This window comes from Lemur catta, chromosome 10 (genome assembly GCF_020740605.2).
Source record: "Lemur catta isolate mLemCat1 chromosome 10, mLemCat1.pri, whole genome shotgun sequence".
Classification (NCBI taxonomy): Eukaryota; Metazoa; Chordata; class Mammalia; order Primates; family Lemuridae; genus Lemur; species Lemur catta.
The window spans coordinates 78,784,838-78,797,913 of NC_059137.1; the positions used below are offsets into that span (position 1 = coordinate 78,784,838).

Below are 13,076 nucleotides of genomic sequence, written 5' to 3' on the forward strand. Positions count from 1 at the left end.
ACTTGGTCCTGTTTGTATAAAGTAAAATTACATACACACACACACACACACACACACACACACACACACACACACACAGAGTAAGAATACACAAGAAACTCCTGACAGTAGTTCTTTTGAATTTGGAGCTGAGGGTGGAATAAAGACTCTTTTCATTGTATAACTTCTCCTTTAGGAAAAAAAACCTGTATGTATTAGTCTTTCAGTTGAAAAACGCTGTTTAATAAAAAAAAAATACTCTCTGAGTATGCAGAGTATTTACAAGGCCAATCTTGACCACTAGAATAAGCTTTAACTTCCCATGAGGGTGATAGTGGGAAGTAGGTTCCCATGGAGCAGGGCTGCCCCCGCCACTTTAGAGAGAGACCAGGGCTGGTCCTTCCCTGGCCTTGAGGGAACCCGTGCCTGAAGCCATCTAGGCAATTCCAGGAATGGAAACACCCTCCATGTAATAGCCAACATAGTACTCCTCACAGACATCCAGATAGCCTGGGCCTCTACACCAGGTCTGCAAACTCTTTCTGCAGAGGGACAGGACGTAAATATTTTAGCCTTTGAGGGGGCCACATGTGGGGTCTTTGTCACATATTCTTTCTTTTGTTTTCAAATTCCACTTAAATAAATTAAAAAACCATTCTTAGCTCTCCAGCTATGCAAAACCAGGCCACAGGCCAGATCTGGCCTTCGGACTGTAGTTTTCCCAACCTCTATTCTACACTAATCCCAGTGGGTGGCAGACAGTGATTCCACGGCAAGGTGATGAGTTTGCAACTCTCTCCCCAGACACTGCCACTGCCCTGCTGCTTTGGCAGATGAACATTTTCCCTGTGCCCCAACAGACTGATGCCTCAGGGCCTATAGCTCTCTTTCTCTCTGCCGCACCTACCTGCTCTGCCCCTTGTATGGAAAATGGAATCTTAGCTCAGCATCTGAACTCTCAATCCTCTCTTAAAAGTGTCTCCCCTGCTGTAAACCTAAAACTGCTCTAAAAAATAAAGTTTAATTTTTAAAAAAAGTGCTTCTCCAGTTCCCCTCTCTGCCACCTCTCCCTTCCCCCAGCCCACCCAAACCCCACCTCAACACACATCCTCTATCCATCTTCTCAGTTGTCTCACTTCCTTGCCACTCACATAAGGTATAGAGAAATAGTTGACTCCAAGGGAGACGCAGGCTCTCTCTTCCTTCCCTGTTTCCTTCCCAGAACTTAGTGCCTGATTGTAAGGTCAACAAAAACCTCCCAGTACTGGCTCAGGTCTGAGAAGCCTTTCCTATGTCCATCTGACTTCGAATTGGCTGGTTTGTGTGTGAGTTCTAGAATTTCTCCTCCTAGGGTGGCATTGACTAATTGTTCCATATGCTTTGAATAGTGCCTAGGAGAGCAATGTGTGCACATGGACAGTTTATGGAAGAAACACCTGATAGTGATAAACAGGCATCTGGAAAGAACATCACTTTACAAAAAAAAAAAAAAAAATTCAGCAACAGCATCAGATTAGGGAGGAAGGATTTTAGTGTTAGCCTTTGGCACAAAAAGCAGGAGCCTCCCAAGTCTGATGAATGAGCATGTTGTCTTCATGGGGAAGGATGATGGAAAATTGTAGGCGGATTAATTTATTTCACCTGGCTGCATGTGGGTTACTGCAGAGTAAAACAGCCTCCCAGGTACTCTGAGTTCAGGGCAGGGCCACAGAGGGGACTGAGACGTGGTCAGTGGTGGTGGCCGTGGGAACCGCAGTGCAGATGTGGTCGCTGTGTGTCCAGGCTGACTTCCTGCCCGGAACTGGGTGCTGGTGCTAAGCACAGCTGCAGGAAGAGCCACGAGACCTTGAAAAGCTGTGTGGCTTTGTTGTGTGTAACCATCACTAAGCCCCAAAGACCCTGGTTCTAGTTTAGTTCCACTGTAGATTTAGACAACTTACATGTTCATTTTCTCATCTATAAAATGAAGGGAGTGCACAGTGTAAATATCTGATGGAGTTTTCAGCTCAAATATTCCATAAGTCTATAACACTAGATTGAAATTTTCCAATCCTAGGCCAGAACTCTGAGTTTTCTCAAATGAGTTTTTCCCTTCGTTGCATCTTCCTGTGACTGTCAATTCACCATCTTTAGCCCCTTTTCTTTATCAATTCACTTCTAGAAAGAAAAGGAATCTGTCAGAGTCATCTGATACAATTTTTTTCTTTATTTAACAGAAAGTTGAACTCCTGGTATGTGCCAGGCACAATGCTAGACCCGGCAACAGAGAGAATGACACACTCTAGAAATAAAAGAAGTTCTGGAAGAACAGGGCTGAGAGTGTGAGGACAATCTGGTCACAGATGAAACAGGAGAGGTGAGTTTGCATGGTTACAGCCTTAACCCCCTTTGTCGGTCTCCAGAGATCACCTAAGCTTTAACGCCTTTTCTCTTCCACCAGGTCAGACGCTCCTTGAGGGCAAGAACTAGACCACAGAATTTTTAATCTTTCTCACTGTGCTGGGACACAGCAGTTCCTCCGTATGTATTAATACTTTGTAATTCGCAGGATCAAAATTGAAAAAGTGTCAGTCCTGCCATTTAGCAAGATCTCCCTCACCCTGATCTCTTAGAATAAGAAATGGAGAAGGCAAGGGAAATTCAACCTAGGCAGCGCAAGGCAGGGATGGAGCAAGGTCGGTACGAAGTTTCCAAAGTAAGGGTTTGAGGACCAGGAAGACCGAGTTAAAAGTCATCACTCGGACGCTTACTTTTTCCGTGCTTGGCAAGTCAGTTAATATCTCTGAGTCCTAGTTTCCTATTCTCTAAATAGTAGTTAATGTTTATCTACCTAACTAGGTATGAAAAATATTAAGGAGCCTTGTTGTTTAAGACATTTTAAGTCTGGCTTTGTGTCTTGCAGCCAAAAATATCCCAACATATGGAATTACAGGGGAGGAAATTTACACTTGATATAGTAGGATGGGCATCCCCTATGGTGGTTGAGTGACTGCAGTTTTGGCATGTAGTATGAGTATGTGATAGTGTGCATTGTGTGACATGTGATATTTGGTAAGATTAAATACATATGGTGTGTGGTAGTGACACATAATGATAATATGTGATAGCCTGTGATGTGACTAGGTGCCATGTACTGTGTGAAGTGTGATACATGGTAGTGTGTGACATGACTGTGTGGTAGGGTTGCATTCAAATTATACCTGGGATTTAACTCATGGAGGTGTGACTGAATGGCAACAGGGAGGGGTCAATGCCACCAAAGCAAAACTTTCGTGTTCCTCACAGTTCTTCCAGAAACAAGCCCAGCACACCATGCGGGGCCACGGAGGAGCACCAAGTTTGGTGAGGAGAGAAAGGAGTGAGGGGAAGGCATGGCCCAGAGTCCTCACTGCCGCACCGGTTGCCTGGCACCCGCCCTGGGACGTGGGAGGGTGGGTTTGGGAGGTACATGGGCTTGGTGTATGAGAGTTAGATAAGGGGATGGCTGGGGGGACAGAGGCTGGACTGGTCAGTTTGCACGTGAGAGGTGTGCTCCAGGATGAGCCTTTTGCTAACTCTGAATTTGGCTTCACTGGGACTGTGAGGTCCCCAAGAACATAGACACATCAAGAATACAGAAAATAAGGAAAATATAGTTAAAAATCATTGGCCCTGCTGTGGATGGATGCCAAATAGACAAATACAGAGTCTAAGAAAACACAGACAGAACAAGCATGTACTGTGTGCCCTGTGATACGTGATAGCATGTGATGTGACCGTGTGGGAGCATGTACTGTGTGCCCTGTGATACGTGATAGCATGTGATGTGACCATGTGGGAGCATGGACCGTGTGCTGTGTGATAACATGCCAGCGTGTGATATGACTGTGGCTGTGTTCTGGAAAAATTAATCCAGCAGCTCAGGGTGGTGTGGAATGGACACCTGGAACCAGGAGCCACAGTGCCTGTTGGTGGCCATGTGGCAGTCCAGGTGAGTGGTAATTAGGGTTCTGGCATTGGGGATTGGAACGGGATGGCTGTGCAAGGCAGGACAGCAGCAGATGCCACCTGAATGTCCTGCAGGCAGCTCAAACTCAGCATGTCTGAACTGAAGTGATTATCTTCCTGCACACACCACCCCTCCTCCTGCTTTCTCTCACAAGTGGTGGCACAATCCAGGTGCCCAAGCAGGAACCTCTGAGTCATCTCATCCTCGTCTCTGCCCATTCACCTGCGCACACCATCTACTTGGCCACTGAGGCCTGAGTCGGTGTCACAAGGCTCCTGACTCCCAGTCCCTGCTCCGCTGTCCTGGGGCTCTCTCAGTATTAGGACCAAGGGCCCGAGGCTGCTGGAGACGGAGTAAAGTCACGGGCACGTGTTTGGTGACATGTCAGGGACAGGAGGACCAAGAGGAACAGTCGGAGAAGTAGAAAGGAAAACAGGAACAGAAACGAAGGAATGACACGGTGGAAAGGAGGCTGGTCAGACGTATGACCGCATAACGACGTCGAGGAGGATGAGGGCTAGAAGACCACGTCCTCAGTTCAAGCTGTTGCTTAGTTCTCAGCCCACGAGAGGGAAAGGATGAGCTGTGTTTCTGTAGTGCCAAGCCACAGAATGCAAAGTCACAAACTCATGCAAGTCATCTTTTTAGGTATTTACAGACTAGAAAAAATAAGGGGCAAGTTATTAAAATCACACTTCAGGAGGCAGAAAGCAAAAACCACGATTCAACCTAGTCCAGCAGGTATACATTTCATCTGTTGACAAACACAGGTGTGGAAAATAAATGCAATGTTCTTTGTTTTCCTACAACTGAAAGTAGCTTCTGTCTTGGGTTTCCTTTTCACTTAAAGCTTAATCTAATATGTTCTGTGTGAAATGGTGCAGCCACTATGGGAAACAATATGGCTGTTTCTCAAAAAATCAGAAATAGAATTATCCTATGATCCAGCAACTCCACTCCTGGGTAGAACTACGAGATACCTAGAGTAGCCAAATTCTCCGGGACAGGGAGCAGAATGGTGGTTGCCGGGGCCGGAAGAGAGGATGGAATAGGAGTTACTGTTTAATAGGTACAGAGTTTCAGTTTTGCAAGAGGAAAAGAGTTCTATGGTGATAGCAACACACATGTATGTGGTTAATGCCACTGAACCATACCCTTAGAAGTGACTAAGATGGTAAAGTTTGTTATGTGTATTTTACCATAATTTTTTAAAAGAAGTCAGAAGCAAGAAAATAATTTTTTCAAAAAAGCTTAATCTAAAAATATCCCAGAGAAATTGAGTTACTTAAGTGCTTTTTGTTTGGTTGGTTGGTTGGTTTTATTTTTAGCCTTTTCCACTTAGCCTCAGGCAAAAGAAGATCCTCTTGTCCCTCTTCTGTGGGTGCATTTGACATCATGGAATGGGACTGAGGAAGGGGAGAAGGAAGTGCCTGGTCTGTGATAAACAGTGTTCCTTGGGCATCTATGTAGAGGTGTCACCCAGTGACCTGGTCACACTCCAGACTCTCAGACCCCTAGGGTCGCCTGCCAGTTTCTACTGTAGGATTCCTTGATGTGACCAAAACTCGCCTCAGGTCAGCCAGCTTGTGATGGACACACAGGTTGTTTTTAATATTGCACTACTGCAAATAGCACTTCCACAAACATCCTCATACGTGTTCGTGGTGAAGACATGTTTGCATTTCTGTTGGGCACATACCTAAAAGTGGACTCTACTGTCACAGGATCTCCATATGTTCAGATTCAGCACATACTACTGATTTTCCAACCTGTTTATCAATTTATAAGACCCACCAGTAATGCGGCAAGAAATATGCTTGATTCATCCAACACTTGATTTTGTGTGTGTGTCTTTTTCATTTTATCATTCTAGTGAGTGTGGTGAAGGAATGCATTGTGGTTTTAATTCTGTATTTCCCCGATGACTAATAAAGTGGAGCACCTTTCTTTTTTTTTTTATTTTATTTCAGCTTATCATGGGGGTACAAAAGTTCAGGTTATATATATTGCCCATGTCCCACCCATCCACCCGAGTCAGAGCTTCAAGCTTGTCCGTTCCCCAGACACATCAGATAAAGGACTGATAACAAGAATCTATTTAGAACTCAGGAAAATCAGTAATAAAAAATTGAACAATCCTATCAAAAAGTGGGCAAAGGACATGAATAGAAATTTTTCAAAAGAATATATAAGAATGGCTAACAGACATATGAAAAAATGCTCAACATCTCTAATCATCAGGGAAATGAAAATCAAAACCACAATGAGATAAGTGGAGCACCTTTTCATATGTTTGTTCACCATTTGGATATCTTTTCTGTAAGTGTCTGTTCAAGCATTTTGCCCTTTTTTCCGCTGGTTTTTCTTACTGTTATACACATAAATCCCTTGTTGTATATATGTATTGCAAATATATAACTCCACTCGGTGGCTCGCCTTTACGCTTCCTTAATAGTATCTTTTCATGAACAAAGGTTTGTATTATTAATGTAGCCAAATATTTTTTTGCTTATGACTAGTGCTTTTTGTGTTACATGTAAGAAATCTTTGCTTATACTCATGAAGATGTTCTTCTGAAAGCTTTATTGTTAGACTTTTCATATTTTCATCTGCAATCCATATGGAATTGATTTTTGTGTATGGGGTGAAAGAGAAGTCAAGATTTACATGTTTTTTTCCACGTGGATATTCAGTTGACTCAACACCATTTATTAAAAAAACCATCTTTTCCCCAGTGTATTGCAATGTCACCGTCCTACATCAGGAAATTGCACGTATGTAGGTCTGTTTTTGGATCTCTCTTCTTTTACGCAGGCCAATGTGTCTGTCCTCGTGTGAATATCACACAGTCTTAATCACCATAGGTTTATGATTCTTGGTGTCTGTTAATATAGGTTGTTCTTCAAGAGTGTGTTAATCCTTCTTGCCTCTTTGCATTTCCATATTCATTTTAGAATTAGCTTTTTAATTTACACACACACACACACCCCTGCTGGGAGTTTGGATTATATTGAATCTGTTGATAAATTTGTGGAAAACTGGCATGTTTACAATATCGAGTCTTCCAATACACAAACATGGCATATCATTCTGTTCATTTAGATCTTCTTTAATTTTTTTCAGTAATATTTTGTAGATTACAGTGTAGAGGTCTTCACAAATTTCATTACAGTTACTTCTAAGCATTTTTATGTTTTCATAATTTTATATTTTTTATCTTGCTAAATGCAAGTATGAATTTTAACAGCATATGATTTTATCATTTAATCCGTCTATTTTGGTATGGAAATAAAATAAATTTTTCATTTTGACCTTTTATCTAGTCACTTTGCTAAAGTTCCATTGCTAATTCTAATTGTTTGCAGATTCTTCTGAATTTTCTATGTACACATTCATAGTTTCTTCAAATAATGAGGGTAATTTTTTTCTTTTCCAGTCCTTAAGGCTTTTATTTAATTTTTTTTTTTTTGCCTTATTATACTTGCTAGAATCTCCAGTATAAGTTGAATAATAGAAACTGTGAAATGAGCATCTTTGTCCCATTCCCAATCTCAGGGGCAAAGTTTTTCATGTTTTACTACTAAGTATGATGTTTACAGTAAGATTATGTAGAAAGTCTTTTTCAAATTAAAGAAGCATTCTCCTATTTCTAGTTTAAAATAATTTTATTTTCTTAATGGATGTTGAATTTTCTTCATTGTTTTGTTTTTCTCAATAAGAAATAATTTTCTTCTATTTTCTGTTAATGTGGTGAATTATATTGGTTAATGCTTTGAATGTTAAACCACCCTTATGCATAAATGTAATTGATTTATAATTTTTTTAACATTTTCATATCTATGTTCACAAGAGACATTGGTCTGTAATATTCCTTCTTATAGTACCCATGTCAGGGTTTGGTATCAAAATAAGCTATCCTCTGAAAACAAGTTTGGTATACTCCATCTTTGCCTTCACTCTGGAAGAGACTGTATGAAAATGGCGTTTTTTCCTTAAATATTTGGAAGTTTCACTGATAAAGCTTTCTGAGCCTGGAGTTTTCCTTCTTGGAAGGATATTATTCAATTTATCTAATAAATTTTAAAAATTATTTAGATTTTCTATTTCTTCTTGAGTCAAGTTTGACAACTCTTGTTTTTTGAGGAATTTGTCCACTGCGCATAATTTTTTAAATGTATTAGAGAAAAATTATTTGTAGTATCCTCTTACAATCTTTTTAATATCTATGTGCTATACACTATGATATACAAGGAAATCGAATATGTATAGGTCTGTTTTACAATGATGTCCTCATTTTATTTCTGTTAATAGCAATTTTTTCCTTTTTTTTTTTCTTCAACAGTATCACTAGGAGTTTGTCAATTTTCTTAATCTTTTCAAAGAAGCAACATTGGCTCTGTTGATTTTTTAATTAAATATTTGATACCCATTTCATTGATTTCTGGTTGTTATCATTTCCTTCTTCCTAGTTTCTTTGAGTTTCTTTTGCTAGTCTTTTCCTGGCTACCTGAAATGGAAGTTTACATTGTATATTTTGAAACTTTATGTATTTATTCTTTTCTTAGAAATTTTGGTAAGTATTCCATGTGACTTGAAAACAAAATCTATTCCATTGTTTCAGGTCCAGTATTCTGTGCATATCAATTAAGGCATACCTATTAGTTGTGTTTTTATGATTTTATATATGATTATTCATATTTTGATATGTTTTATTAGCTATTGAGAGAAAGTTTTTAAGTTTTCTACCATGATTGTAGATTTGTCTCTCTTTTTTTAATTGTGTCAATTTTTCCTTTATATATCTTGAAGCCATGTTATTGAGTTCTTACAGATTTAGAATGGTTATATTTTCCTGGTGAACTGACATCTTTATCATAATAAAATAACTTGCTTTTTCTCTAGAAATGCTTTTTAAATCTTAAATGCTTAACTCTACTGTGTCTGATATTAGCATGATTACCCCAGCTTTCTTTTGGTTGGTGTTTGGTATATTTTAACATATCATTTTACTTATATTTAAGATGTGTGTTTTATAAGCAACATATTAACGGTTTTTATATTTTTATTCAATCTGACACTCTGAAATTTTTAATTGGCATATTTAGTCCACTTTCACTTACTATAATTACTAATATATTTACATTTATAACTACCATCTTACTCTTGGGTTTTTTTTGTTGTTGTTCCTTTGTTTTCATATCTTGATTTCTTTTGGATTAATAAAATATTTTTATTACTCCATTTTTTCCTTTATTGTCCTATTAGTTATACATTTCCTTTTTTAAATTTTAAAATATTAAGAGTACAAATGTTTTTGGTTACATGGATTGCTTTTGTAATGCTTGCATCACAGCTATAAGTGTGCCCATATATTTCCTTTTTTACTTTTCTTTAAATGGCTATTCTGTAGATGAGCACATATAGGATAGCTTATTGCTACTTATCACTAATATTTGTTACTAAGTACTAAGTTAATAATTCAAATTATTACCTTAACTACCTATCTGATACTTTAAGTATATTTACCTCTTATCATTTTTACTGTACAGTTATAATGCATTTGATTCTAAATATATTTTAAACACAGAAAGACATTATACTATTGTGTTATTTAGTTAATATTCATTAATACTTGCCTTTTTATTCATTTTTTCCTGAATTTCTGTGTTTCCCTCTGAGCTCATTTTGCTTTTTCCTAAAAAACTTTTTTTAGTATATTTTGTAGTTTAATCCTGCTAACAGTACATTCTCTTAGGTTTTGTTTCTCAGCAAACATCTTTATTTGGCTTTTACTTCTGAAGGATGTTTTCACTGTGTAGAGAACCCTAGTTAGCAGTTTCAGTCTTTCATTATTTTTAAGATATCATTCTATTGTCTTCTGACTTCCATTATTGTCTGTATTGAGAAGTTAGCTTTGACCTAACTTTTGCTTCTTTAGATAATATTTTACTCCCACTTGGGCAGCTTCTGGGGATTTGAATTTCACATATGTTAGATAATTCATAATGTTTTCCAAATAGTTCTTATACTTTTTTCTATAGTTCTCACTATAGAACTGACTGATTCAGTTTACCACTCTTGTCTGGCTACAGCTATTCTGCTTTTGAAAACATCATTGAGTTCTTAATATCAGACATATATTTTTCACTTCTAAAGTTCTTATTTGATTCTTTTTTAAAGATGCTAAATCTCTGGTGAAGTTCTATTTTTTCTCTTTAATTTCTTAAGCGTATTAGTCATAATTGTTTTAAAGTCCTTTTCCGCTAATTCCAATATCTAAATGACCCAGATGTCTGTTTGTAAGTCCTTTTATGATTACCCCTAGGTATTTTATTTATATTTTTTCTATGGTCTTGCAAATTGTTTTTTTAATATTTTGATCTTTATTCAGTGATTTTTTAAAAAAGTAAGACATTTTTATATGAATAATTCAAGAAGTGCAGAGATGGACAAAGTAAATATTCACTCTAAATCCTACTATCTATAAATTACTATTATTAAGAGCAATTAAACCTCATTCATTACCTAAATTAGGATAAATGGGCAGATAAACAGATTAATAAACGTGATCAAATTTCATGTTACATTTTAAATAAAGTTGTGTTTTATTTTACTTAAATAATGTATTATTTCTCTGAAGAAGGTACTATAAATTAATTGACTAGATTGTATGAAAGATGCTGAAATTAGCACTCTTAAACTCTTCTTTATCCTCACTCTAAACTTCTCATTTCCAAATTATATTATTTTCACTTCATGAAGATTTTACTATTTATGTTTTTTCCATAATGATAATTCCAGAGTGGTTTAATTTTTTCATCAATTTTTTTTAAGTTAAACTTTTTATTTTGAGATAATTAGAGATTTATATACACTTGTAAAAAAATAATACAAAGAGAACCCCTGTACCCTCTACCAAGTTTCCCTCAATGGTAATATCTTATTAAATTAGTACAATATCACAACCAGGATATTGACACATACAAACAACAGTTCCACCACCATAAAAATCCCTCATGTTGCCCTTTTATAGCCACATCTACGTTGCTCCTATCTATGACCCTAAGAAATTAGTAATTGCCATGTTTATAATTTCATTATTTTAAGAATGCTATATAAATGGAATCATGCAGTATGTGACATTTTGGGATTGGCTATTTTCATTCACCATAATTGGCTATTTTCATTCAGCATAATTCAGAGAATAGTTCAGGTTTTTATATATGTCGATATTTTGTGCATGTTTATTGCAGAGTAGTGTTTCATGACGTGAAAGAACCATGTACCCATTGAAAGACATCTGGGTCAGCCGGATGGTGGCTCACGCCTGTAATCCTAGCACTCTGAGAGGCCAAGGTGGGTGGATTGCTCGAGGTCAGGAGTTCGAGGCCAGCCTGAGCAAGAGCGAGACCCCGTCTCTACTAAAAATAGAAAGAAATGATTTGGACAGCTAAAAATATATATGGAAAAAAAAAAATTAGCCAGGCATGGTGGTGCATGACTGTAGTTCCAGCTACTCAGGAGGCTGAGGCAGAAGGATCGCTTAAGCCCAGGAGTTTGAGGTTGCTGTCAGCTAGGCTGTTGCCATGGCACTCACTCTAGCCTGGGCAACAGAGCAAGACTCTGTCTCAAAAAAAAAAAAAGAAAGAAAGAAAGGAAGAAAAGAAAGAAAGAAAGGAAGAAAGAAAGAAAGAAAGAAAGAAAGAAAGAAAGAAAGAAAGAAAGAAAGAAAGAAAGAAAGAAAGAAAGAAAGAAAGAAAGAAAGAAAGAAAGAAAGAAAGAAAGAAAGACATTTGGGTTATTTCCTGTTTGGGGCTATTACAAATAAAACTTCTAATATTCATGTACAGTTTTTTACTTTAACATAGGTTTTCATTTCTCTCAAATAAGTACCCAAAGTACAATTGTTGGGTCATATGTTTAGTTATATAAGAAACTGCTATATACTATTCTACAGTGGTAGTATCATTTTACATTCCCATCAGCTATATATGACTCATCTAATGTATCTATATTTTTGTCAGCATTTGGTATTGTCACTTTTTTATTTTAGCCATTCTAATATGTGCATAGTGATATCTCACTGGTATTTTAACTTGCATTTTTATAATAGTTAATTAAGTAGATCATCTTATCATCTCTTATATTCTCTTAGGTTAAGTGTCTGTTTATGATCTTTGCTCACATTCTAGTTGAATAATTTGGGGTTTTCCTACAACTGAATTTTAAGAGACCTTTATATATTCTAGATACTAGTCCACTTTGGGATATGTGGTTTGCAAATATTTTGTTGCTGTGTGGAGCTTGTCTTTTTATCCTCCTAACAGGGTCTTTCATAGAATAAAAGTTTTTAATTTTAATGAGATTTGGCTGGACATGGTGGCTCATGCCTGTAATCCTAGAACTCTGGGAGGCCAATGCAGGAGGATCACTTGAGGTCAGGAGTTTGAGACCATGTCTCTACTAAAAAGAGAAAAAATTAGCCAAGCAACTAAAAATAGAAACAAAAAATTAGCTGGGCATGGTGGTGAGCAGTTGTAGTCCCAGCTACTCAGGAGGCTGAGGCAAGAGGATCACTTGAGCCTGGGTGTTTGAGGTTACTGTGAGCTAGGCTGATGCCATGACACTCTAACCCAGTCAACAGAGCAAGACTCTGTCTCAAAAAAAAAAAAAAAAAAAAATTCAATGAGATTCAATTTCTCAGTTTTTTCTTTTATGAATCATGTGTTTGGTATCAAGTCTAAAAGTCTTTGCCTAGCTTAGAACTCAGAGGATTTTCTCCTACTTTTTTCTAAAAATTTTATAGTTGTATATTTTACATTTAATTTTGTGATCCATTTTATGTTAATTTTTATATAAGGCGTGACATTTAGGATGAGGTTCACTTTTTTTTATTGCTTTTTTGCCCAGAATGTCTATTTGCCCCAGCACCGTTTGTTGAAAAGTCTGTCTTTTCTTCCATTGTTTGGTTTTTGCACCTTTGTCAAAAATCAATAGGGCACATTTGAGTAGGTCTATTTCTGGACTCACTATTCAGTTCCATTGGTTTACATATCTATCTCTCTGCTTATGTAATACTCTTTTTATTACTTCAGAAAGAGCTGTCTGT

At 37.3% G+C, this 13,076-nt stretch overlaps 1 pseudogene; it reads left to right on the top strand.

Moving 5' to 3' along the window:
• LOC123645704 overlaps positions 1 to 13,076 on the top strand; it is a 100,485-nt pseudogene that overhangs the window by 26,709 nt on the left and 60,700 nt on the right.